This window comes from Zalophus californianus, unplaced genomic scaffold, assembly GCF_009762305.2.
Source record: "Zalophus californianus isolate mZalCal1 unplaced genomic scaffold, mZalCal1.pri.v2 scaffold_23_ctg1_1, whole genome shotgun sequence".
Taxonomy (NCBI): Eukaryota; Metazoa; Chordata; class Mammalia; order Carnivora; family Otariidae; genus Zalophus; species Zalophus californianus.
In genome coordinates, this window is record NW_023365531.1 from 123387 (window position 1) to 147322 (window position 23936).

At 39.3% G+C, this 23936-nt stretch overlaps 1 long non-coding RNA gene across 1 annotated transcript; it reads right to left on the bottom strand.

Annotated features, from left to right (window-relative positions):
* Positions 1-1997: 1997 nt before the first annotated feature.
* On the bottom strand, positions 1998-23737 carry LOC113933919. The gene is made up of 3 exons (XR_004819876.1): positions 23153-23737; positions 15371-15429; positions 1998-2373 (listed from the first exon to the last, which is right to left on the bottom strand). It is a non-coding gene; the product is annotated as an uncharacterized LOC113933919 (long non-coding RNA).
* Between the last annotated feature and the right edge of the window lie 199 nt (positions 23738-23936).

Consider the following 23936-nt stretch of genomic DNA (forward strand, 5'->3'; position numbering starts at 1 on the left):
GTAGGAAGAGGGTTCCATCCTCGTCTTCTGGTCTCCCACCAGCAGAAAGATCAAAAGTCAGCTGGTGACAATACCTGCGAAATGCGGTCTTTGGTATTCCAGCCCTCCTACTATATATATCAAAGTACAAACTTGGTAACCAAAATCATACAAAACGGAAATAGTAGCCTGGAATATTTTCCTTTATTGTCAGGGACACGACAAAGAGGCAAGGTATCACAACTCCTTTAAAATATATATATATGTATATATGCATATATATATGATGATATACATATATATCATCATCCATTTTAGGTGTACAATTCAGTGATTTTTTAGTATATTCATAGATACATGCAACCAACAGCACAGTCAATTTTTGGCAATTTTTATCACCTCAGAGAGAAATCCTGTGCTCTTTGGCTTATCACCCCCTTTGCCCCCTCCCCTGTCTCCACATGTTTCCTCCATCCAGCCCTAAACAACAATTAATCTATTTTCTGTCTCTTCAGATTTACCTATTCTGGATTTTCATATAAATGTAGTCGTATAATACTTGGTCTTTTGTAACTGGCTTCTTTTGCTTAGAGTATTTTCAGTGTTCACCCATGTCTAGTATGTATCAGTACTTCATCACCCTTTATGGCCGAATAATATTGCATTGTATGAATATGCCTGTATTTCACAACTCTTATTTAATATTTTCCTTAAAACTATAATTTGGTTGGCTAATATTTTTCTTTAAGTTTCCTTTAAGTTGTAGCTCTTATTTAATATTTTCCTTTAAGTTATGAAAGTAAGTATGACTATTGGAAAATAAAAGAGAAAATTATCTTTATTTTCCGATTATATGATTGTCTACCTTGAAAACCAAAAGGATTAAGGAAAAATGATTATAACTAATTAAAAAGCTCTGCACAGTGACTTTCCTGTATAACAGCCAGTCAGCAAATACTGTAGAAAAATATTTCATCCATAATATCAACAAATGCTTCTATACTTATTAACAAAACTATGGTGCAATGTACAGGATACCCACACACACAAATCTCAGAAACATGAGACTTCCATAATGAAGCTGTCCTGTTGCTAAAGAGAATATTGTAAATGTACTGTAAATTAATTTATAAATATGTTGCTCTCAAATGAAAATCCTAATGACACTTATGTAGGAGCTTTATAAAACAGTTCTTAAGATTACCCAGAAGAATAAATGGATGGGAATATATCAGTAAAATTTTAAAAAAGAAAAATAGTGAAGAGAGAATTTCATTATTAAATATTTAATGTATTACAAATAAAATAATTTAAGCAGTTTTCTTATGTACCAAGAATAGACAGAGTAATTGGTAAAATGTAATATATAATCCAGAGGCAGTGTTAAATATGAGTAAGAAATTAGTATATGATAAAAGTATAATTAAGATTCATCATTATTATTCAATAGGACACCTGACTAGTCATTGCAACCTTGCAGTCATGAACGCTCCTAGTTGCAGACATAAAGAAAAAAAAAAACACTTTAATAAGCTGTCTTATGCTACATTAGCTAACATTATTAGGTAGCTTTCAGAATTTTCAGAGTTGAAAGAGAATAACTTGTATACCTAGCAAAAATATCCTTCAGAAAGAAGGTGAAATGAAGGTATTTTCAGGTAAAAACTGAGAGGATTATTCACAAACAGATTTGCACTAAAAAAAAAAAAAGCTACTAAAGGAAGGTCTTTAGGCAAAAGCAAAATGATCCCAGAAGGAAATAGAGAAATACAGGAATAAATGAAGAACCACAGAAGAGGTAAATAGGTAGAAAAATATAATGGATAATGGAAAAATTGTATAAAAAAACCATAATAATGATGTTATTGGGTTTTAAATATATGCACAATTAAAAGGCATGAAAATAAGAGTTTAAAAAGGCGATGGTGATGTAAATGGAGTTGAAATATTCTAAGGACCTAATATTGTCTGGGGAGTGACAGAAGAATTGAATATAGATACAAAAGTTCTAAACAAAATATTTGCAAATAGAATATCAATTTATTAAAAAAGGTAATATATCATAATCAAGTTACTTCTATTCTAGGTAGGCATGCAAGGTTCTTTAATATTAAAAATGTCAATCAATGTAACTCAACACATTAACAGAATAAAGGGGAAAAATAATATGATTTTCTCAGAAGATGAACACACAGTTGGTAAAATTCAGTACTTACATTTGTTATTTAAAAACTTAGGAATAGAGAAAGCTTCCTTAATCTGTAAATATGTGTCTTCAAAAAAACCTACAGTAAAATCATAGTTAATGGTGAGATACTGAAAACTTTCCCTCCGATCCCAGGAATGAGACAGATGCCTGCCATCATCACTTCTGTTCAACATTTCCTGGAAATCCTAGGCACAGAAAAAGGCAAACAAAAGAAATAAAATATATAAAAATTTGAAACAAATGAACAAACAAATACATCTTTCATGAATTGTAAATGTCATGATTACATGTCTAGACAATCAAACAAATCTGCAGAAACACTATTAGAATTAATGAGTGAATTTCAGAAGGTCACTAGATATAAGATCAGTATATAAAATTCAAGATGCAACAAACAATTAGAAAATAAAATTTTAAAAATAATATTACAATATCACTGAAAACATTAAATAACTAGGAGGAAGATCTAATAAAAGATATGCAAGACTTTTATACAGGAAACTATAAAACTTTATAAAAACCACAAAACTATATAACTAAACAAGAGATGTATCATTCTCATGGACTGTAAAGCTCAATATTGTAAAGACATAGTCCTCCTAAATTCATCTATAGATTCAATGCAATCCCAAGTAAAATTGCAGCCGACAATATTTACAACAAAACGAGGTGACCATGGGTGGGAGACAAGGACATGTGCCCCTGAAGGAAAGACTGGCTGCCCAGCTCCGAGGAGCTCTCAGCGATTTCAGGATCTGCCTCAGCTGCAGAGAGCCACCTTGCCTGCAATCATACCTTTCCCGGGGCAGGCCACTTCCAAGAGCTGAACAAGAGGAAGTATACACTTGGCGCCGTTTGCATCCACGGTGGGACAGTTGTGACAGGCAATACTTTCTCCAGACCTCTGCTGGGTTGCTGGAGGCATTGCCAGCATGCACTGAAGTTCTGCAAGTCCTTCTGCCCCATCATTCCTTTCATCTGTGTTGTTTCCTAAGAAGCACTCTGCCCTCTAAACTCCATCATAATGGATGCTTCTGGCAATCCCCAACCTGAGACATAAGGCATTCCTGTGAACTGTAAAATACTAGCAAGCAGGAAAAACCAGTAACTATCATGATACCTGCATGGGACCTGCATCTTCACTGGGGGAAAGCAGAGGGAAACAATGCAATGTTTGACCTGAGAAGAGCAGATCTCTAAAGTCGCCTCTAAGTATTTCCTAAAAAGCCTGATGGGCTAGGTTGCAATCCCTGAAAATGATATATCCCCTCTGGGAGAGGTTTTGCCAAGTCTGATAATGGGTTAGTGCAAGGGGACAGTGGTAAGGCCTGAAGAAGATGAAGAAATCTAGCCCTTGTGAATTTTCAAAACTGACCATCCAGGATTCCCTTCTTAGTGTCCCAGATGAGTATGACAGGGATAACAGGTGAGGGGAAGAGCAGGTGTAGGTAAAGGTGGGAGATGGGGACAGACCTGGGGAATATAAGAAGTTAAGCTGCTCTATTTTTGAACACCAAGAAAGCAACAGAAGAGGGAGCTCTATAAAGAAAGCTGCCCCGAATTAGGCCTCCATATAAAAGTTTTTTTTTTTTTTTTTTTTTTTAAGATTTTATTTATTTAGGGCGCCTGGGTGGCTTAATCATTGTGCGTCTCCCTTCGGCTCGGGTCATGGTCCCGGTGTCCTGGGATCGAGCCCCGCATCGGGCTCCCTGTTCAGCAGGGGGCCTGCTTCTCCCTCTCCTACTCCCCCTGCTTGTGTTGCCTCTCTCGCTGTGTCTCTCTCAAATAGATAGACTCTTTGGAAAAAAAAAAAAAAGATTTTATTTACTTATTTGAGAGAGAGAGAGACAGAGCATGCTCAGGGGGCAAGAGGCAGAGGGAGAGGGAGAAGCAGGCTCCCTGCTGGGCAGGGAGCATGATGCGGGGCTCGATTCCAGGACCCCGATTCAGGGATCATGACCTGAGCTGAAGCCAGACACCTAACCGACTGAGCCACCAAGGCGCCCCTCCATATAAAAGTTTAGGAAAACAAATTTCATGTGATAAATAAGCCACAGAAATTATTGAGGTAAAATCCTACATAAAACTGTAAGAAAAAAAATCACTGTTAGAGTAATTATACCATTCCAGAAAGACAAGCCAATAGGACAGATGAAAACTGTAAACTCCTATTTTAATGTGAGCTAGAAGACATGAAGAAAATACAAGACATGACCCACTCCCCCCCGAAAAAAATCAGAATTAGAAAAACAGAGAAATGAAGTGATAGGACTCAGAAAGAATTAGAAGAAGAAATACCATATGACCCAGCAATCCTGCTTTATCTATCCAAAGGAATTGAAATCAGGGTCTTGAATTGCTATCTTCACTCTCAAATTTATTGCAGCATTATTTACAATAGCCAGGACATGGAAGCAACCTAACTGTTCATCACAAGATGAATGAATAAAGAAGATGTAATATATAAATGCAATGGAATATTCTTCAGCCTTAAAAAAGAAGGAAATCCTGCCATTGGTGACAACATGAATGAACCTGGAGGATATAAGGTAAGTGAAATAAGCCAGACATGAAGGAAAATTGCTACATGGTACCACTGAAATGAGGAATCTAAAATAGTTAAACTCATAGGAGTTTAGAGAGTAAAATGGTTTAGAGAGTAAAATGGTTTAGTTTAGAGAGTAAAATGGTGGTTGCCACAGCTGGGGGCGGGGAGAAACAGGGAGGTATTAGTCAAAAGCTATGAAGTTTCATTTTTTCAAGATGAATAAGTCAGAGAGATTTACTGTAAAACAGACTGTCTATACATAATAATACTGTATTTTATACTTAAAAATTTGTTAAGAGATCTGATGTTAAGCGTTCTTATCACAAAGCAGTAAAAATAAAAAAAATAAGTAAATAAATAGGGCAGGAGGAAACTTTGGGAGGCAGTGGATATATTTATGGCATAGATTGTGGCAATGGTTTCACAAATGTATATTTACCTCCATATTCAAGTTGTGTCAATTAAATATATACAAATTTTTCTATGTCAATCATACCTCAATAAAGTGGTTTTTAAAAGAGAGAAAGAACTAGAAACTAAAAGAAAACAATAACTTCAGACATAAATACTAAACTAGAAAGAACACAGGGATAAACATTTTGGAAGAGCATTTAAATATTATTTTTATTTATCATGCATGTAGGTTTACATGCTTAATCATGAACATCTAGACTCTAGACTTCCATTCTTAAGAAAGATATTCACACAGAAAAAAATCTCTCAGTGAAAAATGATAGATTATGACATCATGAGTTAGAAAAAAAAAAACAAGTTCCCTGACTTCAGAGGAAGAACTTTTAAGTCACCCAGCCAATCTTCCCCTCCACCCGCTACCTTTCTTGCACACCTGGAATACTCTCTTGCCCAAGTTGCCAAGGGCTTTACTGCCACACTGACATGGGTTAGAATCTTATTGCATGATCTCAGACAAGTTATTCAACTTCTCTAGGCTCTATCTTCTTGATCTGTAAAAGCAGATAATATATATAATCTACCAATGGTTTAATATGTGAACTAATGTCTGCAAAGGATTTGGCACATAATAGTCAGTGCTCGGGAAATGTTAGCACCCTTTCTTATCACTCATGAATTGACCCTTCGGTTTATCATATTTGGCTAGGCCACAGTACCCAGATATTTGGTCAAACATTATTCTAGATGTTTCTGTGAAGATATTTAATTTTTTTAAAAGATTTTATTTATTTATTTGACAGAGAGAGACACAGCGTGAGAGAGAAACAAGCAGGGGGAGTGGGAGAGGGAGAAGCAGGCTTCCCGCCGGGTAGGGAGCGGGATGGGGGGCTCGATCCTAGGACCCTGGGATCATGACCTGAGCCCTGGGATCATGACCTGAGCTGAAGGCAGACGCTTAACCACTGAGCCACCCAGGCGCCCCAGGCTACTGATTTTAAATGTTAATCTCATCTTTAAAATACACAGAGGGGGGGCGCCTGGGTGGCTCAGTTGGTTAAGCGACTGCCTTCGGCTCAGGTCATGATCCTGGAGTCCCGGGATCGAGTCCCGCATCGGGCTCCCTGCTCGGCAGGGAGTCTGCTTCTCCCTCTGACCCTCTTCCCTCTCGTGCTCTCTGTCATTCTCGTTCTCTCAAATAAATAAATAAAATCTTTAGAAAAAAAAAAAAAAATACACAGAGGGGCGCCTGGGTGGCTCAGTCGTTAAGGTTAAGCATCTGCATTCGGCTCAGGTGAAAGAATGAAAGAATCTCTGAAATGTCCTTTTTCTTCTTTTTTTTTTTTTAAGATTTTATTTATTTATTTGAGAGACAGAGAGAATGAGAGAGAAAGCACATGAGATGGGGGGAGGGTCAGAGGGAGAAGCAGACTCCCTGCTGAGCAGGGAGCCCGATGCGGGACTCGATCCAGGGACTCCAGGGTCATGACCTGAGCCGAAGGCAGTCGCTCAACCAACTGAGCCACCCAGGCGCCCTGAAATGTCCTTTTTCCCCACTCCTGGCCAAACACTGTGCCCCAAAGCTACCCCTTTTCTCTTGCCTACCTCATCTTATGAATCCTGCTTTATGACTGGGGCGCCTGGGGAGATGATGATGCTTTCGAATTGAATACGTTCGGTGCATTCTTCAAGGAGGGCCCTCTCTGGCTCTGACAAAGGCCGTTCAGATCCTAGAGGCTGGGACTTTTGTAGGGACAAACGGCTGAGGGAAAAGAGAAGCAGGCTTTGTGCGAAGCCCTGAATGAAGCACTTTCCATATAGAGAGTCTGAATGGGAGTGGTCTTATCTTGTATTTTTGTGAAAACCAGCTTTCTTTTCCTCTCTTCTCATTCCCTCTATCCCTCTCTGTCTTCCTTCCCTTCCTTCCAAAAAACAGTTAATTAGCTGGTACTATGTTCCTGACACTGTTTATATGTGCCAGAGATGCATCAATGACCAAGACAAAGTACCTGTACTCGTGAAGCATGAGTTCTAGTAGGGGAGAAACACATATAAAATACAGATAAGAACAGACAGTGGCAAGAGCTAGATAGAGAGGGACTGAGAGGTGCTGTTTATCAGGATTAGGCAGGGAAGTCCTCACATTGAGGTTGAAACCTGAATGGAAGGAGGCAACATACAGAACTCTATGGGAATATGATCCTGGACAGAGGGGACAGAGTCAAGAATGTGGTGTGTTTGAGGGATGAAAAGATCAAAGTATCAGGAGCATGGTGGGCGAGGGGAAAATGGCAAGAGATGAGATTGGAGAGGGAGGCAGAGGTCATATCACATGGACTTTGGAGGCCAAGGTAAAGAGTTTGGATTTTATTCTAATAATCGAGGGAAGCCATTGGCAGGTTTTAAGCAGGAGAGTGATGGCGATCTGATTTATGCATTCCATATATTTTTGACCTTTTCACTTGAACCCTGGCTAGTAATTTTGAGTCTGGCAGTGCCATTAGAAAGCCTCAAATTACCAGCTCTAAATCAAATTGGTCAGAAGTGCTGTCACCCTTAGTTGAGAGTTGAAGTCAACATAGGAATCAACCCAATGTAAAAATGAGCAAAGGATTTGAATGACGTTTCGTAAAAGAACATATATGAATGGTCATTAAGCACATAAATAGATGAATGAACATTAGTCAGGAAAATGCAAATTAAAATCACAGTGATATGTCACTATACACACACTAGAATGGCTAACATTAAAGACAGACAATATTGAGTGCTGGTAAGGATGTGAAGTAACTGGAACTCACATACAGTGCTGATGGGGCTGCATAATGGTACAGCCACTTTGGAAAATAGTTTGGCAATTTCTTATATTTTCACTTTACTGTAAGATTCAGAAATCCCCCCCTAAATATTTACCCAAGAGAAATGAAAGCATATGTCCACACAAAGACTTGTACACACATGTCCATAGCAGCTTTATTCATAACATCCAAAACCTGAAAACAATCCAAATATCCATCAACAGGTGAATGGATAAACAAACTGTGGTGTATTCGTACAGTGAAACTCTACTCAGCAGTAGAGAGGAATGAACTTCTGCTACAAACAAGCAGGAATAAATATGAAAAATATTTGTTTAATAAACAAAACATTGTTTAGCAAAAGAAGTGAGATGAAAAGACAGTGTTTAATGTGGGATTCCACTTATATGAAATACAAGAACAGACAATAATCCACATCGACTGAGAGGAAATCAGTGGTCGCCCCCGGGACTTGGGGTGAGACAATAAAAGCCTTGAGGAAATTTCGGGGGATGATGAAAATATCCTGTATCTTGACTGTGGTGATGATTACACTTGTGTAAACAAATCAAACCATATATTTAAAATGGGTGCATTTTATTTCTGTGACTATAAAAACCAGCAGGAAATACTTGCAGGATATTCCCACGAGGGAGCCCCTGCCTTTCAGAAAAGCTTGTAATCCCAGGCTCTGTTAAGCCTTGGGGAGTCAATACAGAGACACACCTATCTTCTTCCTTCTTTCCTTCCGTTTCCCACTTCTAACTCCAAGTAACCCCAACTCCAAGTTTCCCCACCAACTGAGTCAAGTATGACATGGAATTATCATTTCTAATAGGCAAGACTAATAAGCTACCCAAATATCCAGCAACAGTAGAATGGATAAAAGACATACTAATTAACAACAAAATGAATGAATTACGGCTACCCACAACAAAATGGGAGAATCTCACCAACAGTACCGGGTCCAAAAAAAAAAAAAAAAAAAGAGCACTCACCTAAATATACCCCTCTACCCCATGGAGTTTTCTAGGCACCCATGTTGAAAAGCAATTAACCACAAATTTAAGGCTTTGTTTCTGAACTTTCAATTCTGAATTTTTGCGAGTTCTATGCTGTCTAGATTATTCTAACGTTGAATAAAGTTTTGGAATGGAAAAGTGTGAATACTAAAATTTTATTCATCTTTTTCAAAACTGTTTTTCACTATTCTGGGTCCCTTCTGTTTCCATATAATTTTAAAATCAGCTTGTCAATTTCTGCAAAAAAGTCAGCTGGGATGTTGAGAGGGATGGCACAGAATATGTAGATCAATTTGGGGAGTACTGCCATTTTAACAATATTAATACTTCTAATCCATGATATCTAGGATGTCTTTCCATTTACGTAGGTCTCCTTTAGTATATTTTGACACTGCTTTGTACTTTTCAAAGTACAAGTGTTGCACTTTTGTTGCTTATTCTTAACAATTATTTCATTTATAAGTATTTTATTCTTTTTAATGTTATCATAATGGAATTTTTTTCTTAAAAAAATCACTTGAGCCTTTGGGTGTGTCTATTTCTGGGTTCTCCACACCATTCCACTGATCTTTATTTCTTCTTACACACTGTGTTGGTAAATAAAGCTAGGTAGTATGCCTTAACATCAGGAAGTGACCCTTCTCACTCTATTCTCCTTATGAAGGCCGTTTTTGCCATTTTAGCCTTGACAAATTAGTTTTAGAATAAGCTTATTGTGTCCAAAAAAGTAAAAACAAAAAACAAAACTTCGGGGCACCTGGGTGGCTCAGTTGTTAAGCATCTGCCTTCGGCTCAGGTCATGCTCTCAGGGTCCTGGGATCGAGCCCCGCGTCAGGCTCCCTGCTCCATGGGGAGCCTGCTTCTCCCTCTCCCACTCCCCCTGCTTGTGTTCCCTCTCTCGCTGTCTCTCTCTCTCTGTCAAATAAATAAATAAAATCTCTTAAAAAAAAAAAAAAACCTCGCTGAGATTTTAATGGGAACTGTATTAAACCTATATTCAATTTTAGGAAAACTGGAATTTTATAGTGTCTTTGATTACTTTCATGAACACAGTTATTTTCAGCATACCTAAGATTTTGTTTTCATTAGTACTGCCTATAAGAGTACTTCATTTTTAATTTCAGTTTCCACATGTTGGAAATGGGATTGGTATTTGAGTGGTGATCTTATAATTGGCCACTTCGCTGAACCTATTCATTATCATTAGTTCCAGGTTTTTCATCAGTTCCTTGGGATTGTCTATATACACAATCGTGTCGTCTGCAAATGGGGACATTTTTATTTCTTCCTTTCCAATCTGAATTCCTTTAATTTCCTTTACTTGCCTTATTCTATGTAGCTAGAAATGTCAGTTAAATAACAGTGGTTAAGAACAAACATCCTTGACTTACTCCCAGTCTGAAAGGAGAGGCATTCAGAATTTCACTGTTAAGTATGATGTTGGCTCTATGTTTTTACAGATGCCCTTTAAATATAATTAAGGTAATTACCATCTAATCCAAACTGTGGATAGTTTTTATCATGAATGGGTGTTGGATGTAGTCACATGTTGATATGATCATATAATTTTCTTTTAACCTGTTCATAGAGTGGATTACACTGGGTGATTTTAGAATGTCGGAATGGGCCTTAAGTACCTGGAATAACCTCCACATCATCATGATGTCGAATTTTCTATATATATTGCGGATATCAACAGGCAATTATTTTCTTAAAGAATTTTTTTTGTGTCTCTATTCACAAGGGATATTTGTTTTCTCTTGTTGTGCTGTCTTTCTCTTGTGCTGACAGGAGGATAGTAACTGGACTCCTAACACGAGCCTGGGCAGTGTTCCATCCTCAACTATATTCTGGAAACTACTGTGTAAAAATGACACTAGTCTTCTTTAAGAGTCTCAAGGAATTCTTCATTGAAAACATCTGGACCTAGATATTTCCTTCCTGGAGATTTTAAATTGCTAACTCCATTTCCTTACTGTTTGTAGAACCATTCATACGATCTGTTTAATTCTGACCGAGTTTGGATAGTCTGTGGTTTGGGAAGAATCGGTCCATCTCATCTAAGCTGGGGTACAGCTGTCGGTGGCGTATTCCGCAATGACCCTTTCAATGGCTCGGGACCAGCGGTAATGTCCCCTCTGTCATCCCTGAGATTGGTGAATACTTTTGCTTTCACTGATTTACTATCTTGTCTTCCTATTCTCTGTTTCACTGATCTGCTCTGATATTTATTTCCTTTCTTCTGCATGCATTGGTTTAATTCTGCTCTTCTTCTTCTAGTTTCCCGAGCGAGGAACTTGGATTATTAATTTGAGATCTTAAGTCGGCACTGACTGCTATGAAATTCCCTCTCAGCACTGCTGTACATGCATTCCGTGTACTTTGTTGTCTTTTCATTTTCATGCAGTTATATATATTTTGTTTCCTAGATACTTATCTCATAACTAGAGCGCACTGTTTACTTTTCACATATTTTAGAGTTCTCCTGTTGCGCTGTTTCTAGTTTCTACTTTGATTCTACTGTGATGAAACAACCGCTGTATGATTTCAAATTCTTTTCCAATTTTTTGAGGTTTTATGGAAATGCTTTATCTTGGTACATGTTCTATGGACACCTGAAATAAGTATGTGCTCTCCTCCTGTTTGGTAGAGTGATCTGTATACGTCAGTTAGATCTGGCTGGCGGATTCAGTGAGGATCTTCTATGTCACTGCTGATTTCCTGCCCAGCACTTCTATCCAAGGCTCAGAGAGTGGCGCTGAAGTTCTCACTCATAACTGTGGATTTGTCTATTTCTTTTGTTCAGCTCCAACAGTTTTTGATTCATGACTTTTGTGATTCCGTTATCTGGTGAGTGCAAATTGAGGATTATTTTCTTCTTCCTGATGGGTAACCCTGATATCATTATGTGATGTCCTTCTTTATCTCCAGTCATTTTCTTTACTCTGAGCTCTATTTCACTGGATATTAATATAGGCCCTCCTACTTCTGATCAATTTTTTGTGGTTTATCTTTCCCATCCTGTTACTTTCTTTCATCCTACCTGTGTCATTGGATTTAAATTCCTCGTGAATGGCACACAGCTGGGTCTCACTTCTTTATCCACTCTATCTCAGGATTGGTATATTCAGACTGCTCATAATAAAAGTAATTACTGACACATTAGAGTATAAGTCTGCATTTTATTATTTGTTTTCTATTGGTTTCCTCTGGTATTCATTCTTCGGTTTCAAATTTCCTGCTTTCTTGTGTGTTACCTGAACCCTTTTCGGGAGTCCATCTTAGTATCTCAGACTGTATCTCTATGCATATTTTTTGTAGTGTTTGTTCTGGGTACTAAAATATACATGCTAATACTTATTAAATTGTTTAAAATATTTATTAAATTGCATTCCCTCAAAAAAACAGGATAAAGAAACTGTCTTTCAAATTTAGCTGTTAAAAAAGATGTTTAGGCTGAGTAACGAAGGAGGACCCCTCAAGTGTCACCTTCAGTCCTGCTCTGCTTGTGTCCCTCTGGATCCTTCTCAAACACCTGGACTTCAGAGCCGATGTTAGGACCTGGACAACCTTCAACTTCTAAGTCTCCTGTTCCAAACAGTTACCCTCCTTGACACATTCCTCAAGTAGTAATATTTAAGTCGACAGATTCGTCTACAATTTTAGGTACTTCTTAGGAGGGTGCCTTCTTAAGCCAGGAAACAATCTTCTTCGGGTTTTCCTTCTTCGCCCTGCAAGCATGATCTAACCTTGACTCTGCAGAGTTCTAGCCTACCACTTTCTAAGTGCATGTCAATGAGCTGCTTCTCCTACGGAGAGTTTGAGGCTGGAAAACGAGGAGTTTATACCCGGACTCATCTAACATGAAAGCCCACATTCTACTCTCTCCCATTGTCCAGGCTGCTGCTCTCCTGTGAGCTGTACAACACTCCCTATACCCGCAAACCTGGTCCAGGTTTGGTGAACACACTTCAAACACCCACACGATGACTATCAATACACTAAGTTTAATTTCACATTCAGATACAGAATTAGAAGGGCTACCCTCAAAGGTAAAATCCACCATGGAAATCTCCAAGCATTAATTCCTGAGTAGCAGTATGGTCAAATAACAGAGAAATTACTTTTCTGGTTAGTGATAAGTACTGCTAGGATCCTTAAATAAAAAATAAAAGGACAAAGCCATTTGCAACCATATTGTTACTATTTCTTTATGATGGTTAAGTCAACCAGTAACTTTTATCACTACAAAAATCACAAAATTGGTTTAACAAATATAAATCCACTAAAAATTTATCATTTCATAGTAATTACTAGAAATTATATCTCAAATTTTTCAATATGAGTGTAAAACTGGAAATATAAAAAAACTAAGTCAGGTACAGAGGCCACCCCTATTTTTTAGCGTACAACAACATTTCCTAAAGGCTAGTGAAAATATTTTAGAAGTCCTGCTGCTACCAAATCTGTAAACATCAGGGTCAGGTAGGGACCGTACACATGCTCATATACAATATGGATCTAGTGCGGGAGGACTACCCACACCGTGCTGCCCAGGGAGCACTGAAGTGACAAACAGAAAGAAAGACGTACAGCTACCACCACATTCAAGTAAAACGTTTCCCTGGACGTCTACAAAGGCCCACGTCACTCATCCATCTCTCACAGGTGGAGAGCACACCTGGGAGGCCAGAGAGAAGCTCAAGGGGAAGGCCCAGACACAGATCTAGATGTCTGTCTTTCACATCCATCTATAGAACTGAAGAGATGAGCTCTTACAACGTGGCCAAGATGGGCTCACGTGTGACTCAGTAAAAATGTGAGCACCAAAGGGTGCACCACTCCACCAACCTAGGCTGCAAAGGGAAGGAGAATGCGCATAAACAGGAGAGCAAAGGAAATGAGAAGGCCAAACAGCATTCCCTGAATCACAACGAGAGACTATCTGCTCTTCAAACCCCACCATCAACACTATACCGTCTCTTACAAGGGAAACAAGAGGTGATGGAAGTCACTGCTGACAGCAGGTCCCAGCCCCGAGTCCACACTGCTGGCACTCCCACCTTCTCCAGGCAGGCCACTGTGAGCTGCCCTGTGGAGGGCCCCCCCCACCCCCCCCACTGTGGACAGGAATGAGGGAGGCCTCCAGCCAAAATCTCATGGAACTGAGCCGCTGAACCTGCCAACAAGCCTCGAGTGAGCTGGAGGTGACGGCCACTTGGCTGACTACAGCCCTGAGAAGGACCCACACCAATCTATACCCCAATTCCTGACCACAGAAACTGTGAGGTAATCAACACTGGTGTTTGACTCACATATGGCTCAATCATCTCTCATGTCAGCATTTATCCTACAGAAACAGGCAGAGATGGATGTAGAAGGGTGCTCACACAGCACTTTATAATAACAGCACAACACAGACACCACCTGAAAATCTAAGCATGGATCAAAACCTAGTAACTTACAGTGTCCAGACAACTGAATGCTATAGAAATGAGCTCCAAAATCAGTTTGTTCAATTTAGTCCCATTTTGTAAAATCAAACATACCCAAAAACATTCTCTGTATACAGATTACTGTAGCAAGATAAAGCCCACTTTAGTCTTGAGGAAAAAGACCTTCTTGTACCAAACATCTCCACGATGTGGCTCAGGCTGGGTACATGGCACCAGATGGCAGCATGGGCTCCAACTATTCTTGGAAGAGGCCCTAATACAACTTCTCAAACAAGAATGTTTTTTCAAAGCTGTTCTAGAGCCTTAAAAACAGAGAGAAAAAAAAAGAAAGAAAGAAAAAGAAAAACCAGAGGTTGTGCATTCATGCACCGTTCCTCAGAGAAGTCAGGACATGCAGAAGTACTGCATCCACAGCAGGTGGCCCACCCAGTCACCCAGCAGGGCACCTGAAAACTTCCCAGTCTGACACTGAGGGGTTTCTTAATGGCCTTTTCCTACAATGGCCTAATAAGCCTTTTCTTTCTAATATTCTCTTACTTCCACTGACCTTTCCTTCTTGAAGTTTCTCAATCCCAAGAATAATATCCAATTCCCATGTGTAATATATCTGTCTATAAAAGGAGGTTTTAGAAAATGAAACATATTCTAAATAGGTTCTAACTAATGTAATTCTTTGGTCCAATGAAATAATCCTAACAATGCAATATTAAGCAGTTCACACATGTCTTCTTTTAGACAAAATACACTTTCACCCGCACACACTGAGTGCACTGAAGCCGGCTCCGGAGAGTCTGGGTTTCCTTTATGTCCATCGTATCTTACACAAGGAGTCACGAGTTAGAATCAGTGTCTCAGACCATTTCTCTTCAGATTCAAAGTTACTGCAATCAGGCTAAACGTTAATCACTGGCATAGACAGGTCTAAAATATATAAAAAATGCATCAACCTTTTCCACTATGATGAGGTCTCCAACTTGTATGTCTGAACTCTTAACTTGCACTTTACCTTAAAAAAAAAAAGAAGTATAATCAACTCAAGGAAACAACAGCACACCAGAGTTAAAGTTTCAATTGACAAATAATACTTTAGAAATAACTTTTGGGGAGGGGGGGAAACACTAGGAATTTATCTGTACTTATACTTTCAAAATAAATTTATTTCACACAGACACAGTCACTAAAAATTAACTTCTCTCAGTCAGCTCCAAAGTGCAAACAGTTAACTGCCCCCCAATCAAAGATGCGGGGTGTGGGACATGGCTCCAGCCGGAAGGTTCTTCCCAAATCTGCCATTATTTCAGGTCTGGGTCCAGCAATGACGACGAGAAGCAGCACTAAAGATGATTTAATGAGTGAATAAAATGAAGATATAAGATCCTCATATTAATATTGTGAATGGCACTGATGGACACGGAACTGACAGAACAAAAGTAAAGAAAACGATACATAAAATCACCGTGCACTGGTAGCTTTACAGATGGTTCCGTACTGGTAACTGATACCGATAAGGCTGAAAGCCTTATCGAGAAGTGATTCTTCTACATGATACAGTGTGTAAATTCTTAGATTATCTATATAATATCTAGTATCATAATCATCTATAAAATTTAACAGACAGCACTATATAATGTTAAGATCATACAGAGTAGATGAAATGTTATATACATAACTCGAGATGCCATCCTACATGAGTAACAAAACTTACTCAAGTTCTCTCTCTCCCTGGGACTCTGGACCCTCCCTCCCTCCGTCAATCTCCCTTTTAGAACTGGCAACAGCCTTGTGGATCTGTTTTTACCTTTTAGTGGCTCTTTTAACATGGGAAAAGACCTATGTCTTTACATTCAATTTATTCTGAAAGCTCACAGAACAAGAGGTAAGTTCATATCACATTATCAAAAACTAACATTACCAGCCATACCACTTTTAGACCACGTTCAACTTATTACAAACTTATTTCCTAAATACTTCTTGAAGCAGCTGAGTTTCATCAGTGTCACACCTGTTCCTAAAGATGTTTTGAGGACATCAAAAAAAAGTTCTGTAACTATTATATTTTTTCATGTTCCTCAAATATACAATAAACACATAAGGACTAGAACTAGTGGGGGGGAGCTATTTTTTTATTCATATTATAAAATAGCAATGTTCTTTAAAATTACATGTGAAACAAATCTTAAGATATCTTCATAAGTGGTAAGTATACGTCTATTAATAGCCAGAAAGTATACTTACAAAAGAATGTCTATTTTAATTATTTTTTCATTTGGTCCCTTCAAGCTTCATTGTCTGTGCTCCCACGATTATGTTTTCTAGAGCTAAGCACCAGGCAGCAAAGTTACTCACTGATCTCATGCTGAGTATTACTCAACAGAATGCCTGTCTTATCACTTAATTTTATTTTCTCTCCTACTATCCAATCCACTTTTCCTTCCCTTCTGCTTTTCTATATTCTTTATAATGGACCCATTCAAAAAGGAGAGGTAGAGAAAGAGCTGTAATCATAAGATAAAATAAATGTATAAACAATTGATACATATTTTGAAACAGAAAAATATATCCTTTTCTGACTCCTTAATCAAGATCTTATATTTCTGAGAAAGAGAGATATTACTCACTCGGTCACATAACAAACACAATTTATATTTAATAGCCTTTAGTTTGGGGGCATTATATAGTGATTTTTATTCGTTTCTATGGAACTTACTTACAATTATATGTTTCAGGAAGACAAGTGAAAGTAAAATACACTGGAGAAAGTTCTCACGTTACGAATATGACAATATGAACAAAACAGAAGAAGGCTATCATGTCAAACCAGTATGGCAATCTGCCTCACATACCTCCTCAAAGTACACACTTCTGAATTTTGAAGAATTGGTCAAATTGCTTAATGGCTCTTGGCTCTCTAACAATTTTAATTAATCTCTGTGCAGGGGACTCCTTGTACTTCCTTTACAGCCTTGGTCCCATGAACTCACTGACTTCTCTTCTCTTTCTTCAAGAGCAGTTAGGACATTAGACAGAAAAGATGGAGGAATATTACTTGCTCCCCAGGCACCTGACCCCCTGCAGTGACAGCCCAGCACCATGACCCTCGCTGCCCAATGGGAACAGCTCATGCCCACAAGAACGGTTTGATTTCCGGCCACCCTTTGTGAACTGAGCTGACAGCTGACCCTAGTGACATACTATTATCAGAGTTGGGGGACTGATAACAGAAGAAAAAAAAGAAAATCCCTAAATTTTACATGTCATAGCACAAAGAAAAGACAGAACTGCCACCTGCTCTCACAACCCAATAGAGCCATCAACAACGCAAAGTGTTTTTGAAATGGGCATTTAAAATTTAATAATTTCAGGGGTGCCTGGGTGGCCCAGTTGTTAAGCATCTGCCTTCGGCTCAGGTCATGGTCCCGGGGTCCCGGGATCGAGCCCCGCATCGGGCTCCCTGCTCAGCGGGAAGCCTGCTTCTCCCTCTCCCACTCCCCCTGCTTGTGTTCCCTCTCTCACTGTGTCTCTCCCTGTCAAACAAATAAATAAAATCTTAATGAAATAAAATAAAATTTAAGAATTTCAGAGTTACACTTGAGAGAAGCAAGTTCTAAATACAGTAATGATGTATAGGCCAGCACTTATACCTAAGGACAGTTGTTTTTAAAAATACTGTTTTCAATTTACCTGGAGTACAAGCTGGGGCCTTTTCTGGTGAAATGGTTAACAGTGAATGTTACCAAATAAGGTTAACAGCCATCCTTCCCCCTCTCTAAACTACTGCAATGAAATCCTTCCATTAAGCTCTCCTCCTAGCAAAAAATGTTCCCAGCCACCATGCTTCCAAAGTGCAGCAGCTTACATGTTTCTCACAGAAGAAAAGCATTCGACTGGCTTGTTGCATGAACCAAGTTTCACAGGCTTCTTTGAAAGATCAAGAAGTAACTCAAAGGACTACTTCTCCTTACTCCAAAGCTTCTTAAACATAGACCCTGCCCACCAATCTCAGTGCTATTCATTTTTTACCTGAATAAAGAGAATATTCCCCTAAATGGTCTCCATTACTATCAACTCCCTAATTCAATATGAATTCCAGATGAAGTGGGTGGCAAAACTAAGGATTATGTTTATCTCCACCAAAAAAAAATCTCCATTATTTGACAATTACTTAGAAGATAATTCAGACTTACATCATTATACACATATTCTTCACAACCAATCTCAAATTAATTTTCTGGCTTTAAAAGGGTCTACATTTGCTTTTAGCACTGTATGCTACAACTCTCTGGGGCCCGAGTTCTCTATACTTGCTGTTTCTTTTGACTGGAAGCCCTCCCTTCACAGCCCTCCTTAATTCCACAGCAAACAGAGCCTCCCAAAGCCTTCAGGGACCCACATGAGCGCCCAGTATGCACGCACACCTCTGACAATGTGCTTACCTGCTATGAACAGACTAACATCACAGTGTCTACTAAACCCAGATCCTGTGACAGGTTCAAAGCATAACTGAAATATACTTTTATGACATTTAGTTTGTTTTTTGCAAATGCATCAAACTTACCCCACTTCAAAACAAGACAAGTTTATGACCAATCTATTCTTAATCAGTTAAATGAGCCAAATGTCGTAATGGACCAATGGCAAAGTAGCTCTATAAGCCACACTGAACCAGACACAGATTACCAAATAAGGATGAAATTATATCATTACTTCTTTCCCAACAAAACACACACAGGCAATAAGAGTGGAAGATAATTAAGCAACTTTTTAAAAAAGGAACTGATGACATATAAATGGCACTCTAGAAGGTCACCAGGGGATGACACATGTAGTTCCCAGGCAGACAACTGCACACTACATTAGCAGGTCGTGTGGCTTGTCTTTGTTGTTTGGGTGGGACCGGCACCCCCCACCAACTCTCTCAACACTTTAAGTGGCTGAGGAGGTAGAAGCCGAATTTAACATGGATTATGAAGCAAAGTGGGTAGCTGGGAAATGGAATTAATACGTTTATTTACATATAGAAGTAAACTATATTTTAAAAGAGACCTAGACTCTGAAAAGAAATATTGCTGAGAGAAATTTTAAAACTTAAATAAAGGGAAAGATCTATCTCATTCATGGGTCAGAAGACGTAGTATGAATAAGATGTTGATTCTCCCTCAAATTTATCTATAGATTCAATGCAATCCCAGTCCAAATCGTAGCAGGCATTTTCTACAGAAATCGACAAGCTGATTCTAAAAGTCATATTGAAATACACAGGACCTAGACGAGACTCTGAAAATGAGAAACAAAGTTGAAGGGAAAACACTACATGATTTCAAGAATTATTATACAGCAACGGTAATCAAAAAAGAATGGTATTAGCATAAAGAGAGACAAACAGATAAATGGAGAAGAGAGTCCAGAAATAAACCCACAGATAAAAGACAAGTGATTTTTTTTTAAAGATTTTATGTATTTATTTGAGAGAGAAAGAGAGAGAGCACAAGCAGGGGAAGCAGCAGAGGGAGAGGTAGAAGCAGGCTGAGCAGGGAGCCAGATGCGGGACTCGATCCCAGGGCTCTGGGATCATGACCTGAGCCGAAAGCAGGCGCTTAACCGACTGAGCCACGCTTAACCAACTGAGCCACCCAGGCGCCCCAAAAGACAACTGATTTTTGACAAAAGTGTAAGGCAATGCCATGTGAAAAACATCACTCTTCCAAAACATGGTGCTAGAAGCATTTGGATATCCACATGCGAAAAAAGTACTTACACAAACACCAGGTACTGGTACAAAACTTTACTCAAAATGGATATACCTAAGGCAAACCCTAAAACCAAAGAACTTCTAGAAGAAGAAACATAGGAGAAATATAGCAGAAAATCTTTCTGAACTTTAGTTAGGCCAAGCAAAAGCACAATCCTAAAGGAAAAAACTGCCAAATCAGACTTCATCAGCTAGAACATGACAGGGGCTGGAAGCAGCGTGAAGGCATTAAGACCAAGGAATCGGCAGCTGAAAGCCACTGGATCGGGTGTATGAGGGAGGAAGAGGGAGAGACAGGCGGAGTGCCTTGCGCCAGGTGAAGCAGCCCTAGGCCCTGCTTGAAAAACCACCAGCACGTGACAGGGCTGCAGAGGAAGAGCGCACTCAATGAAGTCCAGAAGGTACACCAGGTACATCGGAGAGGTCTGCAGTGGGAGCCAGAGGCAGGGAAGGAACCTGAGGGCTAGAAACACAGCGGAAAAGGCAAGGGTACGAATAGAGATGGACAAAGTCTCGTGACAATGAAGGGCGCTTTACAGTCTGAGGCTGGCCCCGGTAAGCGATGGAAACAAAGACGGGCCCCGTGAAACCCGTCTGGGAGCACACAGGCCAGGACTCTGCTCCGGCTGGGTGGCCCATTCTGCCTTCAGCTGAAGGCGGGCAGGGGCAGGGAGGCATGTGGTATCCCTCCCCCAACACAGGCTGGGGACAAAAGTGGGAACAAAATGGGCAAGGCCCTGCCCACAGGAAACCTACACTCCAGAGAGCTGACAGAAAGCAGAGCGAGATCAAATACAGTGATGTCTGAATGGTAGTAATTACAGCCTAGGACATTAAAAAAAAAAAAAAAAAAAGAAATACTGCTGTTTTGGGGTGAGGGTTATAAAGCATCTTGCTGGAAGTAACCAACTTTTACTCTTAAACATTCACTAGCAATAATTAGAGTAGTTTTAAAAAGCATTCTTTAGCAATAACAAAAACATTAAGATGCTCAAGTTAAACAAAATCAAATCTTTTTCTTGTTCCATCAGTAAAAAAAATGAGATAGCTTTAGAAAGAATATGGAAATAATAAAATATTCTATCGTGGTAAGAAACATTTAAAGCACATAATGTTCTTTACTGGATCAATTATATGAGGCAACCACTTCCCCTCTAAAATGATGTCCCTAGCTAAAACAGTCTATACCATCCATGTAATTACCAACAGAGTTCAGAAGCTGCCAGAAGAGCGTATCCATACAGAATACTTTATAGCCCACCACGGCACACATCTTTTGCCTGAAGCAATATGCAGAACTAAATAATGAAATTAAGTATCGATTGCAATTCACTGCGTTAACTGAAGATTTTGTAGAAAAGTACAAGGGTTTGAAAAATTAGTATCTCAATACTAAATATTTTCTCAACTAACAGGTACAAATGAAAATTTTTAGGGTCTTACTACTGACAGGACATTTCAAAGTCTTGGTGAAGCCTGCTGCTGTTTGCATAAGAGAAATGTCTAATCTTTGTTTTCTGTGCTTAGAAAGAATTGTTATACATCTACCAAATGTTAAAATACAAAATATTGTTAATATGAACAGTCCATAATTAACAAGTTCTAAGGTTCTCAAACACGAAAACCAGAAGCTTTAGGAAAAAGCCTTCCTCTCTCCTGGGCCTACAAAGGTACAAAAACTCCAAGGCCCTACATGAATCAGCATGGTGACATTACTACTGAGAGGTATATGAACTAAAGATGGTTCAAAATTGTCCCTAGTCTCTCATTTCCTTACATTTTCAATAATCCCATGGCAGTTTCTTACTGCTCAAAGACTCCCAAGTGTGGAGGCTGACATCGATCCTTGGTAGAAGAATGAAGAAATCACGGATGAAGACGGCAAGCCACCATGAGCCTATTTATGAGGTTTCGACGCCACTGGTCTAACTCACAAGCAGAAGGAAAAACTCCCAATCATCTTATATTTAGAGTGTTTCGTGTTTCTCAGGGAAAACAAGAAAAAAATGAAAACGAAAAATAACTGATGGAGAAAGGGAGGGGAGGAGGGAGCGAGGGAAAGATTTTCCAAGACACTAGAACATGCTAAAAAGGAACATTATTTAAAACTGGAATGGAACTGGCACGGAAATCTGGATGAGCCCGTGCAGCAGACAAGAAAGCGAAGAAAAGGGCCCAAACAAATCTGATCCATTTCTCCAAGGTCTGAGAAAAGAGCTTTAGTAACGTTAATAACTGCTTTTAAAGGAACTAACTAACCATTTGAGGAGAAAAAAGAAGACAGATCCCTTTCTCCATACAACGCACACCTGATACGTAAAATTACAAGCGGCTACGGAAAATGAACACACAGAAACACTGTAGGGAGATTAAAACACTCATTTACATCGGGGTTGAATGGACCTTCTAAGATTGAAGTAAAAACCACAGAGGAAAAGATCAGATCTACATACATAAAAAGTACAAATTTATCTACATTTAAAAGAAAAAGATACAAAAATGAGTCAAGACAAAAATATTTGTCACCAGATAAATTTCTTAGAGAAATTATGAAAAGGTAAAGATGTATGAAAAAAGATGAATAAACTTTTATCAAAGATCAAAATGAACAATGAAATGTTAAAAGGTAAGCAGCAAGCAAAACACAAGGAGAGCATTTTTCACCACGGAAGTTGGCAAGTTAAAGAAAGTAAAGCGGGCAAGGACGTCAGGAAAAGGGAACCCTCACTGGGCGGCTGGCTGACAAGATCAGGCTTCAAACTTTTCCTATTTGATCTGGAAATTCCTCGGGTGTCATCCCATTTCCTGAGTCCCTACATATGCCAGCCGCCCTACGTAACTCGGGAGAAAATAGCGGTATGAACACAGCTGAGAAGCCGATAATTAAGGGTGACCACCAGAGTGACACCAGGTAGCAGAGAGAGGTCCCAGATGCTAGCACATATAGGTACCTACACACAAAACAACAATCACTTCTCACCTGTGAAAAGGTACTTTGTGTTAGCCAGTTTTTTCCATTACTTTCTCGTGGCCCCTAATCTCCAAACAATGCAATAAAAAACACGGTGTAAAGGGGGATGCCTGGGTGGCTCAGTCGGTTAAGCGGCTGCCTTCGGCCCGGGTCATGATCCCAGGGTTCTGGGATCGAGTCCCACATCGGGCTCCTTGCTCAGCAGGGAGCCTGCTTCTCCCTCTCTCTCCCTCTGCTTGTGCTCTGTCAAATAAATAAAAAATCTTAAAAAACAAAACAACACAAAACATGGTGTATGAATATCATGAAGTTAAGCTCATACAGATCCTCTTAGGGTGACGTGAGGAAGAAAGACTGGTGAGGGTAATGAGTACATACCTAGTTCCGGGTATCTATGTCCACCTTGGTACAGCCACAGAGAACTGAACCGATGAGATAACAAATCTCAACTGTCTGTGTGTTCCTGACACACACTAGGATCAAGAACTACTGGGCGCCTGAGTGGCTCAGTTGGTTAAGCGACTGCCTTCAGCTCAGGTCATGATCCTGGAGTCCCGGGATCGAGTCCCGCATCGGGCTCCCTGCTCAGCAGGGAGTCTGCTTCTCCCTCTGACCCTCCCCCCTCTCATGTGCTCTCTATCTCATTCTCTCTCTCAAATAAATAAATAAATAAATCTTAAAAAAAAAAACTACTATTATATGGTACAAATGTAGTAATGTATACTGTACATTCTTCTATGGATGCTTTCCAAACGCTGCTCAGACCACAGACAGGAAAGAAGACCGCATGATG